Source organism: Notamacropus eugenii, chromosome 1 (assembly GCF_028372415.1).
Source record: "Notamacropus eugenii isolate mMacEug1 chromosome 1, mMacEug1.pri_v2, whole genome shotgun sequence".
Classification (NCBI taxonomy): Eukaryota; Metazoa; Chordata; class Mammalia; order Diprotodontia; family Macropodidae; genus Notamacropus; species Notamacropus eugenii.
This window is the reverse complement of record NC_092872.1, coordinates 445,794,925-445,813,310: the sequence shown is the minus strand read 5'-3', so window position 1 is coordinate 445,813,310 and position 18,386 is coordinate 445,794,925. Positions and strand designations below refer to the sequence as shown.

The window sequence follows — 18,386 nt, the reverse complement described above, 5'->3', positions numbered from 1 at the left end:
TTGTATTTGAGGCTTACTGCTTAGACATACTGGAAATGTAACCCTGCACAAGTCATAATTTCTCTTTTCCCCAAATGACTTTGAAGATTGTACACTGGACAGTAGTTGGTGATCTGCGCTGGAATAAGGATTTTCCATATTGAGTTTTCAATAATGATTCAAATCATAAATTGCAATGAAAGGCTAAACCAAACAAATACATATTGGCCAGTAAGTCATTTTTTAGGTGCTTACTAGGTACCAGGCACTGGGATATAGAGATTGAAGACTGTAGCCTCTGCTTTCAAGGAGCATGCCATGGTCTTCTTTGGCCACGAAGGACAAACCCACACGATCAATAAGGGGAAACAGTGTGTGCACCCATGTGTACACACATATGCATACATACATACACAGCATACATAAATGAAATACAGTGTAATTTGGGGAGAAAGAAGCACTTGACAGCCATGGTGATCATGGGAGTTTCATACAGATAGTGGTGCTTGAGCTGAACTTTGGAAGAAATCAGGAATTTTAAGGGGAATGAATGAGGGAGTACATCCCATGCATGGGGCCCAAAGATGGGAGGTGGCATGTCATCTGTGAGATACAACAAATAGACCAGTTTAACTGGATCATATAGTACATGAAGGGGAATCATTTATAATAAGCTTGGCAAGGTAGGCTGGAGCCAGATTGGTAAGGACTAAATGCCAACCAGATGGGTTTACATTTGATCCTAGTAGTAATAGGGAGCCATTAATCCCCGGGGGAGTGACATGGTCAGACTTATGCTTTAGGAACATCATTTTGGTACCTGTGTGGAGCATGGAGATAGTTGAGACTGGAAGTAGGGGTATCAATCAGGAGGCTATTACAATAGTCCAGGTGAGAAGTGATGAGGACTTGAACTAGGATGGTAGCTGTCTAAGTGGAGAGAAGGGGCAGATGTGAGAGAGATTGTGGAGATAGAATTGAAAAGACTGTATCTGATGTATATGTGGAATTAGTTGAAGTGAGGTACTGAAAACAATTGTAAGGTTACAAACCTGAGTAACTGGAAGGATATTGGTATCCTGTACTGTATGGGAAAATTCAGAAGAGGGGGAGGAGGTTGGCGGGGTGGAGTGGAGGGCAGAAGATAATGAATTTCTTTAATACAAACTAACACAAGTATGTGAGATGTAGTAGCAAAATCCTGTGTGATGTCTGGGAGACTAAACTAATTTTCTATTTGGGGGAAGAGCAGTGGGTGGTAGTAGTCTTTGTGTGGTAGAGAAAGCTTCTTGTAGGAAGTAACATTTGAATTGGGTTTTAGAGAATCAGTGGGAATTTAATAGGGAAAAGAAGAGGATTCTCTTTATAGAACACAAATGGGACAGTACAGGGTATATACAGAAGTCTAGGTAGGCTTATCTTAATGGACTATATGGCAAGGAATAGAATGTGGTAAACCTGGGAAAGTAGGGTGGTGGAATATTGTGGAGGAAATGGAATTCTAAAGAGAGGAGTTTGAATTTTACTCAGTAGACTGTAGAGAGCCATGGATGGAATTTGAGAAGAGTGATGTGATCAGATCTATGAATAAGAAAAATGAATTTTGTACAGCACTCATTGGAAGGAGGGATAGAGTTGAAGTGAGAAGATTTAGAAGGAGGCCATGGTGATATTGGGTGGTAATGAGAACCTTCCTTGGAGTAGTGGAAGTGGTATTGGAGAGGAAGGGGTGGATTTGAGAGCTGTTGAGAACTGGATTCTGGCATTTGCAGGGTGATCAGGAGCAACTTCTTATTAAGCATGTTTCCTTCTCTTTAAAATGGGGACAGTAGTTCTCATACAAACTACCTCATGGAGTTGTTGTAAGGAAAGTATTTTGTAAACTGGAAAGGGTGAGTAGTATTGGAACTAATATTATTGTGGGAGTAATTGCCTATTTCTTTAAACTCTCCATACCTATTCCCAAAGAGACTGTCTGGTAACTAGGAGAATGCACATTAAATCTTCCTGACACTATAGCAGGATATGGGATTATTTTGAATTACTCTTTTCATTGGTTGGGTCTAATTTGTTGAAAGACATTTCCATACTTCTTTTGGAAGCAAATAAGATGCTAATTGCCATCTGCTTAGTATGGTCTTGATCTGTTGATTCAGAGTGCCATGTAATGGTTTGTTCTTCAGATGATTTGAATTTTGGGGTATCTGTGACTATATCCAAGGAGGAAGTGAAGTTGTGGAAAAAGCTTATTTAGTGTCGGGGCATCTGTCTTCTACTCTTAGCTCTGCATATAACTGGATGGCCTTAAATAGATAACTTTCTTCTATAGAAAAGCTCCTGGATTTGGAGTCAGATGAGCTGTGTTTAAATTTTGTCTCTGACATTTATTTGTTATATTCTCCTTGGACCTGTTAGATGACTTCTTAGTCTCCTTTGCTAGATCTTCATCCTGGTTATGTCTGCTAATCCCCACCTCTCAGCTCTGTGGTGAGTCTTCTTTTCTTCTTCCTCTATACTATTTCACTTGGTAGTCTTGTTAACTCCTGTGGATTCAGCTATCAGTTCTGTGCAGATGATTCTCCAATCTTCTTTTCTATTGCTGATCTCTCCCCTGCCCTCCAGTTGTACATCTCTAGCTACCTATTGGACATCTCAAACTGGATGTTCCATAGACATTTTAAATTCAGCATATCTAAAATTGATCTCACTGTCTTTCTCAAACTCTTTTCCTCTTCTGATCTTCCCTATTACTATTGAGGATTCCATTATCTTCCTAATCAAGCAGACTTTCAAACAAGGTGTCATTATCAACTCCTCACTCTCTCTAACCACCCATATCTAATTACTGGTCAAGTCTTGTCATTTCTGCTTTACAACATCTCTTGTATGTCCTCCCTTCTCTCTTCTGACACTGGCACCATCCTGGTGCAGCCCTCATCACCTCATGTCTGGACTATTACAGTAGTCCACTTGGTCTCCATTCTCCACTCAGTTGTCAAATTGAGCTCACTTCTCACTGTGTCACAATCTCTGCCTCCTTTCAGTAAACTGCAGTAGCAGCTTGTTACCTCTAGAATCAAATAACAAATCTTTAAAACCCTTCATAACCTGATCTCCTTACCTTTACAGTCTTTTAACTTATTCTTCCCACATATTCTGCTATCCAGTGATACTCACCTTTTTGTTCTTTCTTGCATCTCCATACCGTGCATGTTCAATATTGGTTGAAGCCTGTGTTTCAAACTTTCTGTTCTCATTTCTGCCTTCTAGCTTCTAAGCTAAAGACCTGCCTTCTTCAAAAAACCTTTCCCAGTCCTTCCTTTCTTAAATTTCCACAAATTTCTTCATCTGTCTTGTTTGAACACAGTTGTTTTCATGTTGTCATTAGACTAGGAGTTTCTGGAGAGCAGGTACTGGTTTGTTTGTTTTTTTCATCTTTCTTCATATCCCTAGCACTTAGCATAATGCCCAACACATAGTAGGTGCTTATTTAATGCTTATTGACTGACTATGGCCAAGGGCAACTCGCTTCTCTAAATCTTCATCTCTAGAATGGAAATACAAATCTCTGTAGCATCCACTTTGCAGGGTTGCTACTCTGAGGTTTAAGTGCGTTAATGTATGTAAAGTATGTGCAAACTTTAAAGTCCTATGTAAATGTCAATTTAACAAAGTGGCGTTGGTACAAGTAATGATAACAATTATAATAGTCTCTTCCAGTTTTAATATTTTAAAATTTTAAGTGCCAAAGAGAGACATTGACAAAATACTCTGTGAAGTCTTTGGAAGGAAAAATCATTTCCTCCTTGAAGGATAAAGGAAGGAATGGTTTTTGAGCCAAGCCTTTTGAAGGATGGGAAGATTTTAATCAGTCAATAAATGAACAAGGGCCTGCCATATGCCAGACACTGGTGGTATAAAGATAAAAACCAAATACATCTTGTCTACCTTCAAGGAGTTCCATCAGAGCAGAGATTCTTAACCATTTTTTGTGTCATGGATTTTGATAGAGTCTTGTAGAATTTATGAACACCTTTTCAGAATAATGTTTTTAGATGCATAAAATAAAATACATAAGATTACTAATGAAATAATATATATTAAAATAGTTATCAAAATATTTTAAAACAACCAAATTTGTGTTATAGTAATACATATGCTTCATTATTAATGCATTTAAAATAAAGGCAATTAGAAGACATTTTATTTTTTAAAAACATGAAAACTACCATTCCTTAGCTTGAATAAGAACATTAGATTGTGGGATGATCTTTGACAAGGGAATATTTATATCACATTAGACATCTTATTGATTTCAATTTTTGTTTCATCTTGATGATTCCAAGTGTTGATAATTAAGATTCATAAAGAGATTTTGTTGCAAATTGACTATAACCAATGAGTTCATCTTTGGCTAGGTTAGTTACTTAATACAATTTATATCAGAAGGAAAAAGGATAGCAGAAAAAGGGATTGTAATGCCATCCAGATAAAAATAACTTATGCAAGAGTTCCAAAGTGTTTTCAGGCATTCTCAGATTTCTCTTTTCAAAGAAATTGACAGGGAATTTTGTATCTCCACTCCATCTTGGTAAAGCATTTCTTTAACATCTGAAAGTTTGCAAGTATTTTAGCTTGTACTCTCTTCTTCCATATTGATAGCTGAGCCAAGAAAGTTTTTAATTTTTGGTAGCATCAATAATGATGACTTCAGGATTTTGAACTGAATGATTTATTATTTAAAATATTTGCCAGATAAGCCAACCAATGAATAAAATCCTCTCCTTCAAAGTATTTCAAGAGTGACTTTTCTTTTTCTTTCCAGAAAAGTAAAACTTTTTTCCTTAGTTCAAACCAGAGCTTCAAAACATGTTCACTTAAAAGCCAGCACACTTCACTGTGGTAGAGAAGCACTTCATATTCTGTTCTCATTTTTTGACAAAACCTTTTAAAACTATGATGATTCAGAGACTTACTTTTGATAAACTTGGTGACTTTTGTGATTGTTGACAAAACTTTTTTCAAGATTGTTAGAAGTGTCTTTTTTGTCAGTGTGTATCTGTATAAAAAGCAATGAGTGACATTGATGTGAGTAGCTTCCTTTTTTCATTAAGTAACAAAACTGAATATATTACCAAATATCTCACAGGAGTTCCATTTGTTCAAAGGGTGAGTTTTTTTCCTCAGTAAAAGTTGTTTGGCGCAAAAAAAAATAAAAGTTGAGGGTTTTTTTGTTTTGTTTTGTTTTGTTTTTTACTATTTCCTAATTATTGGTGGCTTTTGTAGTTTCCAAAAGGGACATAGAAAATAAAAATTCTTCTTTGATGGTGTTGGTGTGAACATAGTATACAAAAACAAGCAGCTAGGTACACTGAAGTATGTATGAATGTAATTTCATTTAATTGCATACTGAAGGTTAAAGGAGAGCTGCCAATTCCTTGATGACCTTAAGAATATTAAAAAAATATAGCAACTATTCCAAAATGTATCACATTATTTAACAGTGGTATTGCTTCCCATTTTTTCCCCTCTTTTGCTGTTCACAAACTATCTCATTTATTTCCAGTACATATGACTTTACTGAAGTCTCTCCAAGTAGTATGGGACTTGTTTTGTTTGGCAATCCAGTAAGCAACTTTATAGGATGCTTCAAGAAGAGGTTTTTATGAAATGGCAAATCCAAGTTTTGGAAGTGTCCCAATTTTTTTGAATGAGCTTTCCTTTAAATCTTTATCTTTAGATGCATTTTCAACATGTACACTTGTGAGGTGTTCTTTTAGTTTTGCTGATTTCGTACTTTGGTTTGCAAGAATTTTTTGATACAAAAACACTGTAGTTTTTGTGTCCTGTCATGTTCGTTAATGCAAGAGAAATATTATACAGTCTTCACCATGCTTCCTTTTCTTTTATACACCCAAATTACATTGAATTGTCAAAGTATAAAATAAAGCCAAAATGAAGTATTTGATTCAATTGGTAGTTTTGAAATTTTGTATGGTTTTGGAGTGATTCATTTGACAAATCTGTGTAGAATTTTTGTTAAAGTATACGATAGTCAAGAAATGTGTATGGCGTGTAAATAAAAATAAGGAAAGTTTTGCAGTTTATCTAAAGTGTTAACACTTTTAATAGCTTTTAACCCTTAGTCATAGATTACAGTTAGTTCATGGAGTTAGTTCATTTCAGGAATTTGTTTTTTTGTTGTACATGTATGTGGCCTTATGGGTGTTCCCAGAAATGATATTTCTCATTTCTGATATAACTCACAGTGTTTTTATGAAGTTATCTCTAAAACTTGTGGTATTTTCTTAGAATAATAATACATGAATACTACTTGAAAAGCAAGCACATTGCAGGTACATGTGTTTTTTTCAAAATAGACAATGTACAAAAGGAGTGTGAAGAGAAAAATAATTTTTAAAAATTGCTTTTATACTCACAGAACTTACTTTGTTGTGCATGATCCATATCATTGCTCAGTTTGTTAGCAGTAATATGAAGTTACTTTAAACAACACACTTCAACAGTTATCTCAGTCATTAAATGTATTTGAGCTTGCCTGATGTACACTCATAGCCAGGCCTATCAGTGTTTACAAGAGGTCATTGCCTTAACAAGAGTTAAGAATTCTCATTTGAACTGCCCAGTTTTGTGGAACTTTCATTAACAAATGAAATTGACCCCCTGCTTTCCATATGCTAATCAGTATACAGTTGTAGATATGAGAAGCTGGAAAACAAGTTAGCTGTCTGGGTCACCAATTTGAAAACACCATATTTTTTGATGACTGAATGACAACTTACATGCATAATTGCCTTTTGTAGTAGAAGTGTCTGTAGATTGAAAGATTATGATCATTTGTGATCTGAGGCAGGTCTAATAATCTTAGTTTCAAGTAGTGATGAGTGTAAGATATCTAGCAACAATAATGTGATATGAAAATATCTGATTTCTTCTAGTAACACTACTGCTTATTAGCTGCTATGATTTTTTACCTACTTTCATAATAGAAGGAAATGATAAATTTCAGCTAAAGGTTATTGAAAATAAAGTATTTTTTTTTCCAATCCAAGTTCATTTACCACCTGAAATTTATCCATGAACTCTTATGTTAAGACGCCTGTTTTAGAAAAAACAATGTCTCAATATAAGGGGTAGAGATAAGAAAAGGACCTATGATTTCATTGGTACAGGGAACTCTTGGATGATTAAACTCCTCTGACCCATGCAGTTCTGTACTTTGTCTTAGACAGCACTGAGAGGCAATGTTGTAACCTGAAACTTTGCTGAAGCTATTGCAATTAAGAGCTTTGCTGATTCCCTAGTATTTTCTAAGTAAACTATCATTTCATCAGTACATAGGGATAGTTTTATTTCCTCTTTGCCTATTTTTATGCCTTTAATTTTTTCTCTTGTCTTATTGTTATGTTAGTGTGTCTGGAGCTATATTAAATGATAAAGCAGTGATTAGGCATTCTTGAATTTATTGGGAAAGTTTCTCGAGCATCCCCATTGTATCTGTTTGCCTTTGATTTTACATAAATAATTTTTATGATATAAAAAAGGTCCCTCTGTGCATGTATTTTGTAGGGTTTTTAGCATTAACGAGCAGTATACTTTGCCAAACACCTTTTCTATATCTATTGAGATAATCATGATTTGGCATGTTTTTGTTTTTAATGTGCTTAAGTATGCTGATTGTTTTCCTAATGGTGAATCATCTTTGCATCTCTAATATAAATCCATCTTGATGATAATGAATTACTGTAGTCTGACAAGATTTTATTTAAAATTTTCAAATCAGTTTTCATTAATGATATTGATCTATAGTTCCGTTGGAGTACTGAGGAATTAAATGACTTTCCTAAGGTCTCACAGCCAGTTTGTATCAGAGTGGGGGTATGAACCCAGCTCTTTCTGCCTCCAAGGCCAACTTTCTATCAACTACTTTATGTTACCCCACTCTCATATAAGCAAATATTAAATATATACAAAATGAATGCAAGTTAATTTTCAAGGTGGAATTGGGAGGAAGATGGAATAAGAATTCCCTCCTGTAGAAGGTAGCACTTGAGCTGAGCTTTGAAGTAAGTTAAAGATTCTAAAAGGAAATGTGAAGAGGAAATACATTTCAGGTATTACACAACAGCTTGTGCAAAGGCATGGAAATAGAAGATGGAAGGTTGTATGTGAGCAAGAGCAAGTAGGCTCATTTTCCTGACTGAATTGAGAGGCAGGGTGTGGAGGCATTGGTACGGCAAGTTATCTAGGCAGAATAAAGGAGACTCACAGAAATAGCAGCAGGATTATTGTAGAGTTCACAAATCAAATAGAGCTTCTGAGAGCTTTCTTTTCCCTTCAAAATTATTTGTTAGATTTAATGATTTTGAATCTGCAGTGGAGACTTGGGTTCAAGTTCTGTCTCTGACCCTTGGTAGCTGTGTGACCCTGGGCAGGTCTCCTAACTTCTCTGGATCTTTCAGTGTTCTCATCTGTAAAGAAAAATAAAAGAGAACAATACTATTTGCTTTGTCTCCCTCACAAAGATTGTTGTGAAAGAAGCTCTAAAAATATGAGCTGCTGTTATTATTGTTTTATCACTTTGATGCTGGGTTTGTGAAAAGCAACTTAATTGTCTAAATTTGACTTCCTGGAAACGTATTCAGCAAGTGTTCCCCTCCTGGACTTTTCCACAGTTATTTCTTAATGACAGGGGATGGTGCCGCATTCCAAGCATGCATCTATCCAATCTCCCTTTCTCCCATTTGCGCCTTTGTCCATTTCATCCCTTCCTTATATTTCTCCTTTGTACTGGTTGGTTCATTTTGTAAATTGACAAGACATGGGCTTTGTTGTTTCTCTGTAAAGCCAGTTATTTTAGAGAGATAGTTTACCCGAGATAAGAGCTATTTATGTCATAAGCTATTGATTTTTAATTAATGTTGCCTAGGCTCTCGCATGTTGGCAGAATTGGTAACAGCTTGTGGCATTTTTTAATTCCTTTTTTCTTTTTGGTATTTTGACAATGTCATTCATATCTCATGGAAAAAGTACCTCTGTCAGGTTAAATGTGTTAAAACACCGAGCAGAAAAGGAGAGGAGGAAACCCTATGCTGCCTGGAAACCTTGATCTGTTGCCAAAGTATTTAAACAATGTCGTGTTTTGGTTTTCTAGTTCCAAGCTGCTTCTCAAATCCCTTGCTAATTAATCCAGTTAATTCTTTGTAGACTCACTGTATGCTGGTGCTGCTATCATTGAGAGCCTTGTTTTGTTTCTGAACCAAACCTAAGCCCTGTTAGCTTGTAGTACTAAAGTGAGTGCTCACAGATGTGAATACAATGTTTGGGGTCTTTAAAAAAGAGTGTGCACAGACGCCTCATGTGCTTGTGTTCTCCTAACTTTAGAGAGCTTCCTGGATGAACATTTCAACCTCAGAATAAGTAAGAGGAACTAGAATATACTATTTTCAGGTCAAATGCTGCTTACATGCTTGGCTAACAAAATGTGAAATAAAAAGATCTGTCTTTCAGCATTTCGCGGAGACATGGAACAGAATTTTAGAGCTGAACCCCAGAATATAAAGTGCTAGTGCTGAAAAAAAAAAACTAGAGATGACCTTGTCTACCTCTCTCCTTTTACACAAACTTTGGCCTAGAGAAGTACAGTAACTTGCCCAAGAGCTATGAAATATTAGCATGTTAGTGCTGAAAAGTAAGCATTCAGACTTAAGGTCAGTCAGGGGCTTTTTCTTATCAGATTATATACCAGGTACTTGTTATGTCTTTGTTGGATTTTTATGAAGGTAAAGACAAAAAGGCTAGTGATGTTTTTGTTCATTCTGTTTTATGACACTGTGATAAAAAGTAGATACTAATGACATTTTTTTAAAATTAGGATTCAGTAATGTTCTTGTTTTGGAAAAATCAAAACTGAAATGTAGAAAAATTGACATTTGTTTATTTTCCTCCTAAGTCATCCAATTCAGTAGTAAAATATAATAGCAGAGAACTGAACAGCCCTCATTTTGAGGAATGCATTGCTTTTGAAGAAGAGCTGGGTCTGAGTCTTCAATGGCGGCATGAGATAGTGTCTTCCTCTGCAAGTTAGGGATGATAGGTTTGGACTGCCTCAGTCATAGAAATCTAAGGCAAGCATATTTGTAAACCTGAAAGCACCATAAAAATGATTTTTTTTTATTATTATAATGATGGAAAAATGTAATATAAATGTAAGCTGTTACTGTTCCAGCTTTTTGGTTGATATGTACTTTTTGACTAGATGGATCTGGTCTAAGATCTAAGAAACCTTAGAACTCCTTTAAAACCGATAGTATGTATGTTGGACTTTGAGTTGTAAGCTAGATTGGTCAAGAAAGGAATTTCCCTAGTTTTAAAAGAAATTTTGGGTGACTTACTGTCAAACAGTATAAGATTATTCAGTTTTATTATACACTTAGATCCCCCTCCTTCTTTGACTGTCTAGTTTGCCTTTAGTTTGGGTACTCACAGAGTCATGGCATCTTAGAAGGGATCTCAGTCCAGTCTAATGGGTCCCCTAGCTTTTCACTAATGGCACAGTCTTCTTTGCCATGTGCTTTGGGAAGTCCCAGCACTGTAACTGAGAATTCTATCAAGCCCAAATCTTCCTCTCAGCAATTTTTTTCTGTTGTTCCTAGTTCTTATTTCTGTGGCCAAGTAGAACAAGTCTGCTCTCTCTCCCAGCTTGATAGAGTGACCTAGTGACTAGAGCACTGGCCTCTGAGTCAAGAAACTGGGTTTAGAAAGTCTTGGCTCTGATACTTACTGCTTCGAAATCCTAGACAAGTTACTTTCCTCAGGCAACTCTTAAGCTTTTAAGGTGTATAGAATATACTAATCTGCCCTTGTAGAGGATGTTTCTCACCAGGAGCTCCCTACACTCATGAAATCACAGGTTTGGGTTAAACAAATAAACATACGCAACAGAACACCCACAATTTCAGTGCACATGTAGCCGGGTATACTCCTAGCATACTACTGTGCCATGGCATACCCTTTGAGAATCCTTGATCTGACCCTGCCCACACTCTGAAAAGAATCCCTAGTACAGTGTACTGGACAAGTAATCATTCAGTGTTTTCTTGAATACTTCCAATGAGGAGAAATCTACTGTCTCCCCAGGCAGTCCCTCCATTTATGGATAGTCCTAATGGTCCTGAAGTTTTTCCTGATACCAGGTCCAAGCTTGCATCTTTGCAGCTTCCACCCATTACTACAGATAAGTTAGGACATTTGGGGGAGGGATTACTCTGAAGCCTACAAATTCTTCATAAACACAAAAAGATGATATTTCAGCAGTTATGACATCAGACCGAATTACATTTTAATCTGGTTTGGGTAGCCCTCGGGAGTATTGTGAACTAGATGGAACCACAGTGTATTTGACACCTCTGTTCTGTAGTAATTATGTAGTGAATGGATTGACTTTCTCATGAAATCTCTTCTTTTATAACATTCCCTATTTTGAATAACACCCTAGTTCTTTCTCTTTTCTTGTAGAGTTTTCTCTATGTGAATGATTATGCTACATAGGAAATATAACCAATAGAGGAAAAAAATTCCCAATAGCAAAATAAGATGAGTGTTGTGTGGGTTTGTATACATAATACATATTACATAAAATCTATAATTAATTTTGAATGTAAGAATAATTGGTCTTGAAATCCTCCCACACAATTAGGAGTTGTACTGAGTGCTCTTTCATTGGAAAGAGCTTTAAACCATCTATTTGCTGTGTACTATTGACTTTGATTCCCTATAAGAAAGTTATGCATATGTGCAGATAATATATAATCAAAGTAAAACAGTTATTTGTAGATGGATTAAATTTATAGCAATACATTTCCCAAATTAATCTAACCTTTCTCTGCTGGAGTCTCATTCTAACGTTTGAGCTCTGGAAGGATCTGCCAGTGGAATGTAAGGTCTAGCAAGTTATAATGCTGGAAAGACTTTGAATACTGACTGGCTGAGTTAAGGGAAAGGCTCATTACAAAACGTTGGCAACTAGGTGTGGATATTGGGGGCCTGTTAAATAGCATTCTTTATCAAACTTGAATTTTAAGCAACATGATGGAAAAAGCAATTGACTTGGAGTCAAGAAACTTGAGTTTGCTCTTTATTAGTCGTTTAACTCTGGTCAACCTCTCTGCATCTCTCTTTCTTTTTCTATAAATTGAGAACAATTATATATGGACCGCTAGCACCACAAGGTTGCTGTGAAGAAAGCATTTCTTTAGCAAATATTTATTAAGTGCTTAATAGTATGCCTGCCTGGCTAGGTGCTAGGGATGCAGAAGATGGATGCAACATAAACTCTGGTTTTGAAGAGGTTGCAATATAAGAGGGGGAAAGATGTGCCTACAAATACCTATGATTGATGCAAGGGAGAGTGAGAAATACAGATGTCCAGGCAGAGTGCTAGAGAACTTTAAGAAAAGATCACTTTCACCAAGATGATTAAAGACTTGTTCTCTGCTCTCAAAGAAGTTACAATTTAAAAATATAAAGATGATAAACTAATAATGATAATCATGATGTTTCTATGCTTTATTGGATTATTTTTACCTTTTAGAGAATATTTTTTATTTAGAGGCAACTATTGTAGAATGGAAAGAAGACTTGTCAGAGAGTTGTGATACCTTGACATAGCACTTCTTAAACTGTGGGTCACAAGTGGAAAAAGTTTAAGTAGCCCAGATCCAAAACTTCCTTGAATGATTCTAGGGAGCTAGTGGCACAGTGGCAAGTATACTGTTTTAGAATGAGAAAATACAAATTTGGATCATAGTAATACTTACAGGGGATCATTTCATTTCTTCAGGTCTCAGTTTCCTTGTCTGTATGATGAACAACTTGAATTAGATGGCCTCAAGCTCAAAGAATATGATCCTGTAAGGTTTCAGACTTTAATTCTTTAATCAAAAGAAACTAGGGGAATATCAGCTGAGTTGTAAACACATATTTTAACCACAAAAGCCTTGGTTGAACTTACAAAAAGCAATTTGAAATTCCTTCTATCTTACTTATGAAGGACATTTAACTAAATAGTGGCAGATTTTTTTTTTTTTTAATGTTAGAAAAGGCATTGTGGTATAATGGCAGAAGCCCTATATGTGGAATGAAGAATCCTATGGAACCTTGGGTAGGTCACTTCAACTCCCTGGGTTTCAGCTTTTTTATCTGTAAATGAGTAGGTTGGACTAGATGGTTTGTCTCTAAAGTCACCTTTAGCTCAATCCAGTGATAAACTGTGCCTTCTAGCTGGCTTGCATTCCCTTAATTTTTTTCTTAATCATACTTTTTATGGATTACGTACTGCCTAAATGGATGAAAGCCACATTTCTCAGAAGCATGCCTTTATGCAATGGCATTAGTCCTAGCTTTGAGCTGACCTTGTTGATGCTAGCCTAAAATGTAACTGATACAAGATATGCCAGCAATACAAATGTACACACACTGAAACACCCATCCTATACTTGATACTGTGCAGTTAGTGAACTTTACACCAAAAGAGATAACCCATTATTAAGAGTCAGGGTTTTGGTTGTTTTCTCTTCTGTTAATCTCACTCTTTATAGATAGCCAAGGTCTTCCCTTTTCAAACAAGATAACTACTGGAATCAGTCCTGATTAGAAGACATAACTCTTATCATAAAAAGATTCAGGAACCCATTTTGGAAGAATATTTTGCCTTTGTTTTAGATCTTCTTTTCCTTCATTTTGGGGCCTTCTAAGTTTTGAAGATACTTATTCAATACCTCATTAGTTCAAGGAACTGTGGTTTAATTTGTGTTGGTATTCACAAAGTAGAGGCAAATTATAACTCTTCTACGATTTTGTAAATAGATTTGGAGAGTAATTTATCACTGACTAATCTGATTATGAACCTCTTAAACTTATCTAGGTTAGTAAAAGACTTTGAAGTATTGGAGATTGAAGTTTTAATAACAATAAATGAAGTTTACAAAGCATTTTCCTCTCAACAGCTTTGTGAGAGATGAAATGCAACGTTTAGAGACCCCTTGAGGACAAGTACTAGTTTCTGTTTGGTCTTTGTTGTATCAAACAGAAGGCTCTGTGCGTTCTACACAGTAGTCATTTAGTAAATGCTTAGCAAATTGAATTCTCCACTTTGGGAAGAAGAGGAAACTGGTTCCGAGAGAAGTTAGGTGACTTGTCAATGGTCATGCAACTAATAATTAGGAGAGCCAGGATTGAAACCCACGTCTTCTTACTCCAAGTCTGCTTCTCTTGCTACTATATTGTGCCATCTTTTTTTTTCTTCTTAAAGGTTTCTAGGGAAGTACAACTGATAGTTGGTGCCCACTAGAATTGTTCTGAGCCTAAGAATTCCATGCAAGGCAACATGACATAGTGGAGAGAGGTCTAGCCTTGGAAGTTAGGAAGCTCTGGGTTCAAATTTTGCCTTTGATTCATACTAGCTTTGTGACCATGGGCAAGTTACTTTATTTCCCAGTGTCCCAGGCAACTTGCTAAGACTATAAATTATAGATGGAGTTGCTGATCTATATTAGTTGGTGAGACTTTACATTGATGAAACCACAAGTCCAGACCCTCTTTCCTGTTAGTATTTCTACTCCCTATTATTATTCAGTGAAGACTGGTTTTCCACATTTAGCATTATTATATCATTCTAGTATTGTTCAGGACTTTCCAATTCATCTAGCCCAATCCTCTCATTTTACAAATGAGGTAAGTGAGGCATAGAAAAGGATAATTGACTTTCTTTAGGTCATATGGGGAGATTATGGTAAAGTTGAAGTTTGAACTTAACTTTTATACTCCCAAATTCAGTGCTTTTAACACACCATAGATACCAAATTTGGGGGAGAGGGTATTAACAGAGACATAGAAGTTAAACCATTCATTCGTTCAATATAGAATTGCATTTATAAGTGCTTACTAACTTCAGAGCATTGTCCTGTGTGCTGAAGGTGATACAAAGATGAATAAGACAGTTCTTGCGTTGCTATTTATTATTATTAATAACAGTTCACATTTAGATAGTGCTTGTGTGATTTTAAAAGTGTTTCTTACAACATTTTTAAAACCTCACAACACAATGTGAAATTTGTAGATAGTACATAGGTTATCCCCATTTTACAAGTAAGGAAAGTCAGGCAAAGAGCAATTTAGTGTTTTGTCCGGGATCATACAGTTAATAAGTGGTATAATCAGGTTTCATATTCATTATCTTTCATGGAACACAGAGTGAGAGTGATAAGTGAGGGTGATACATGGACTTAGGGAAACTTAATAGTAATTAGACATATAACTTATAAACAGTAAAAAAAATCTGAGATGAAAGGAAACAATCAATCAATAATTATTAAGCGCCTCTTATGATCTTTGCATTGTGTCAGATTCTGGAAATACAAAGATAAAAATGCAGTAGCCCCTACCCTCAAGAACTGTTGAATTGGCATTTCACCTTCACCTCACCCTTATGCCTTGTGGGCAACTCTCTTAGGTTCCATGTCTTCTGCCCAACTAGATCATGGCTTGGGTTTCACCCTCTTGGAAGGGATCATTTCTGAGAAGATTGTATTTGTAGAAGATTCCTCTTGCTACCAGTCTTTTCTGACTGAGGAACGCAGGAACTCTCCTGATTTTTGAAATCTTGAGGCTGCTGCCAAGTCTGAAAATGTCCATCATGGTTCTCATATTATTAGCTGCCAGATCTTTGTGTGATCCTCACTGTGGTTTCTTTGTACCCCAAATACTTCTTTCTGGATGTTTGCAGTAAAGTTTTTTTTGGGGGGGGAATGTAGTGTTGGACTTTGGTTCTGATATTTCTGGGACTTTTCCTTTTGGGATTCCTTTCAAAGATAAGTAGATTCTTTCTATCTTTACTTTGCCCTCTGGTTGTAATAGATCTGCACTGTTTCCATTCATGATTTTATAAAATTTAGCATTAGGAAAGTATATTCCAGAAAAAAGAAATAAAGCAAAAAATTCAGGAACCCAATATGTAGGCTTGCCTAACAATACATGAATTGTAACAATGCATTGACCACTGTCAGCATAGCTGCTGAGGGGGAGCTTCCACTTCTCTAACTTCCAGAAAGAGCCTCCATGGAATCCTTGCCTGCCAGGCAGAGGGCAGAGTCACTCTTCTTAAGTTCTGCTGACTAGGTTGTTCTTCCTGACTGGTTGCCAGTCCTCTTCCCTCTGCTACTGTCTTGGTGACCAGGAGATTGCTCTGTTATCCCACAGCCTATCAGTACTGATTACATTTTCCCTGAAAGTGGCCTATCAGTTTATCAATGAATAAACATTTATTAAATGCCTACTCTGTACCAGCATTGTGCTAAACACCGGAGATAACAAAGAGGCAAAATATAGTTCCTGCCTTTGCCCTCAAGAAGCTTTCAATTTAATGGGGGAGAAAGCATGCAGACAAATATATGCAAAGCAAGCTATATATGAATTAAATAGGAAATATTTAATAGATGGAAGGCTTCCAGTAGAAGGTTGGATTTTAATTGACACTTAAAGGAAGCTAGGGATATCAGTAGTTGGAGCACAGGAGGGAGAGTGTTGCAGACATGAGAGACAGCCAGGCATAGGGGACAGAAAGAATGCTGGGAGCTGAGAGATGGATTGTCATGTTCATGAACAGCCAAGAAGCCAGGGATAGTGAATGGAAGAATATGTGTTGGGGAGTAAGGTGTAAAAAGACTGGAAAGGTAGGAGGGGGCCAAGTTATGAAGGACTTTGAATGCCAAACAGAACATTTTTTATTTGCTTCTGGAGGCGATAGGAAACAAGTGGAGTTTGTTGAGTATGGAGGTGACATGATCAGACCTACACTTCAGGAAAATCACTTTAGTGTATTAATGGAGGATAGATTAGAATAGGGAGAGACTTGAAGCAGGTACATTCACATGCAGGCTATTACAATAAGCCAGGCATGAGATGATGAGGCCTATGGTCTCTCATCTCCGCTGCACATGTACTCTGTGGAGTGCCCCTCATAGGCCTGTTCCCTCCCATATTCCATACTCCGCATACCAATCCAAACCTTGCCACAAGAGGATCCTATGAAAGGTTTAATGTAGAAGGTGCTGCCTGAATTGAGTTGTGAAAGAAACTAAGGATTCTAAAAGGTGGAGATAGGAGAGATTGAGTTCCAAACATGGAAGATAGCCAGTGCAAAGGTATCAAGTCAGTCGATTCTTTGACGTAAATGAAGAAAAGCAAAAAGCCCAAGTTAGTTGGACCATAGAGTGCATGAAGGGGAATAATGTATAAATAAGTCAGGAAAGGTAGATTGGTGGAGACGAATGAAGGTGAAGTTTATTAGCTGAGCAAGAACAATATCATGGACAAGATAGTCTTTGTGCTGGGCCTTAAAAGATTGATAGAAGGTCAACAGGTGAAGATGGAGAAAGATTTTTTATTGTAATAGTTAACTCCCAAGTTGGAAAGAATTCACACTATATGATATATGGCAGTATTAGCAAATATAGGACATGTAGGACCTATGTAATATATTAATCCCACCCTTGTTCCCTTTTAAAGAATGTTTAACCTAGACCAGACAAATGGGCCTATCCTCTTAGAATAATAGAATCAAAAGGCTAAAGGGGACATTTTAGGTGGTCTAATCTGTACCCTACTAGGAACAGAAATCTTCTCTGCATCAGTCCTGAGAAGTGGGCCACTGCCCTATGCTTGAAGACCTGTAGTAACAAGGAATTAATTTACTTCACAGAACTCCCATTTTAGTTTTGAAAAGCTGTAATTGGTAGGAAGTTAAATTTAATCTACTGATACTATGCTACTCTAGAATGACAGAATTTCAGAGTTGGAATGATGGCCTTAGAAGCGAGAACCATCTGTTTTCAAAAACTTTTAGGAATGTATATTCCATACCTTTGCTTATTTGCCTCAGTGTTCTGTGCCAGGGCTTTCATGAGAGCCAATGTCATCACCAAAGGTTTTATGGGTTACTCTTCATTTTATCTTTGTTCATCTTCTGTTGCCTTTTTTATGTTTGACTGTGATTACAGCTTCTGGAAGTCTGTTGCAGTGATACGAGTTCTTGCAGGTCCTCTGAAACTGCAGATGCTTCAGGTGTGGGCCTGATTATGTATGAAGTGTGCATTTCTTCCATCTGGAGAGGCTCATCACTGCAGTGGAGACCACTGCATAATGATTTTTATTTCTTTTGATCAGAATAACTTATGTAAAGAGTGTGTATATATATGGCCAAACATGAAGCCTTTCCTGCTTAGTAGAACTTGTATATATGTTGTATACTTGTGATAACATCATGAAGGAGGTGAACAGGTTTGGTACTGAGAATGCTGGATATATCTGGGTAGTCTGAATGCTGTAAT

The 18,386-nt window shown here is 36.6% G+C and overlaps 1 protein-coding gene across 8 annotated transcripts in view; it reads left to right on the top strand.

Annotated features, from left to right (window-relative positions):
* Window positions 1-18,386, top strand: part of DENND1A (DENN domain containing 1A) — a 695,411-nt gene that overhangs the window by 83,789 nt on the left and 593,236 nt on the right. The gene's annotated exons all lie outside the window — the stretch shown is intronic.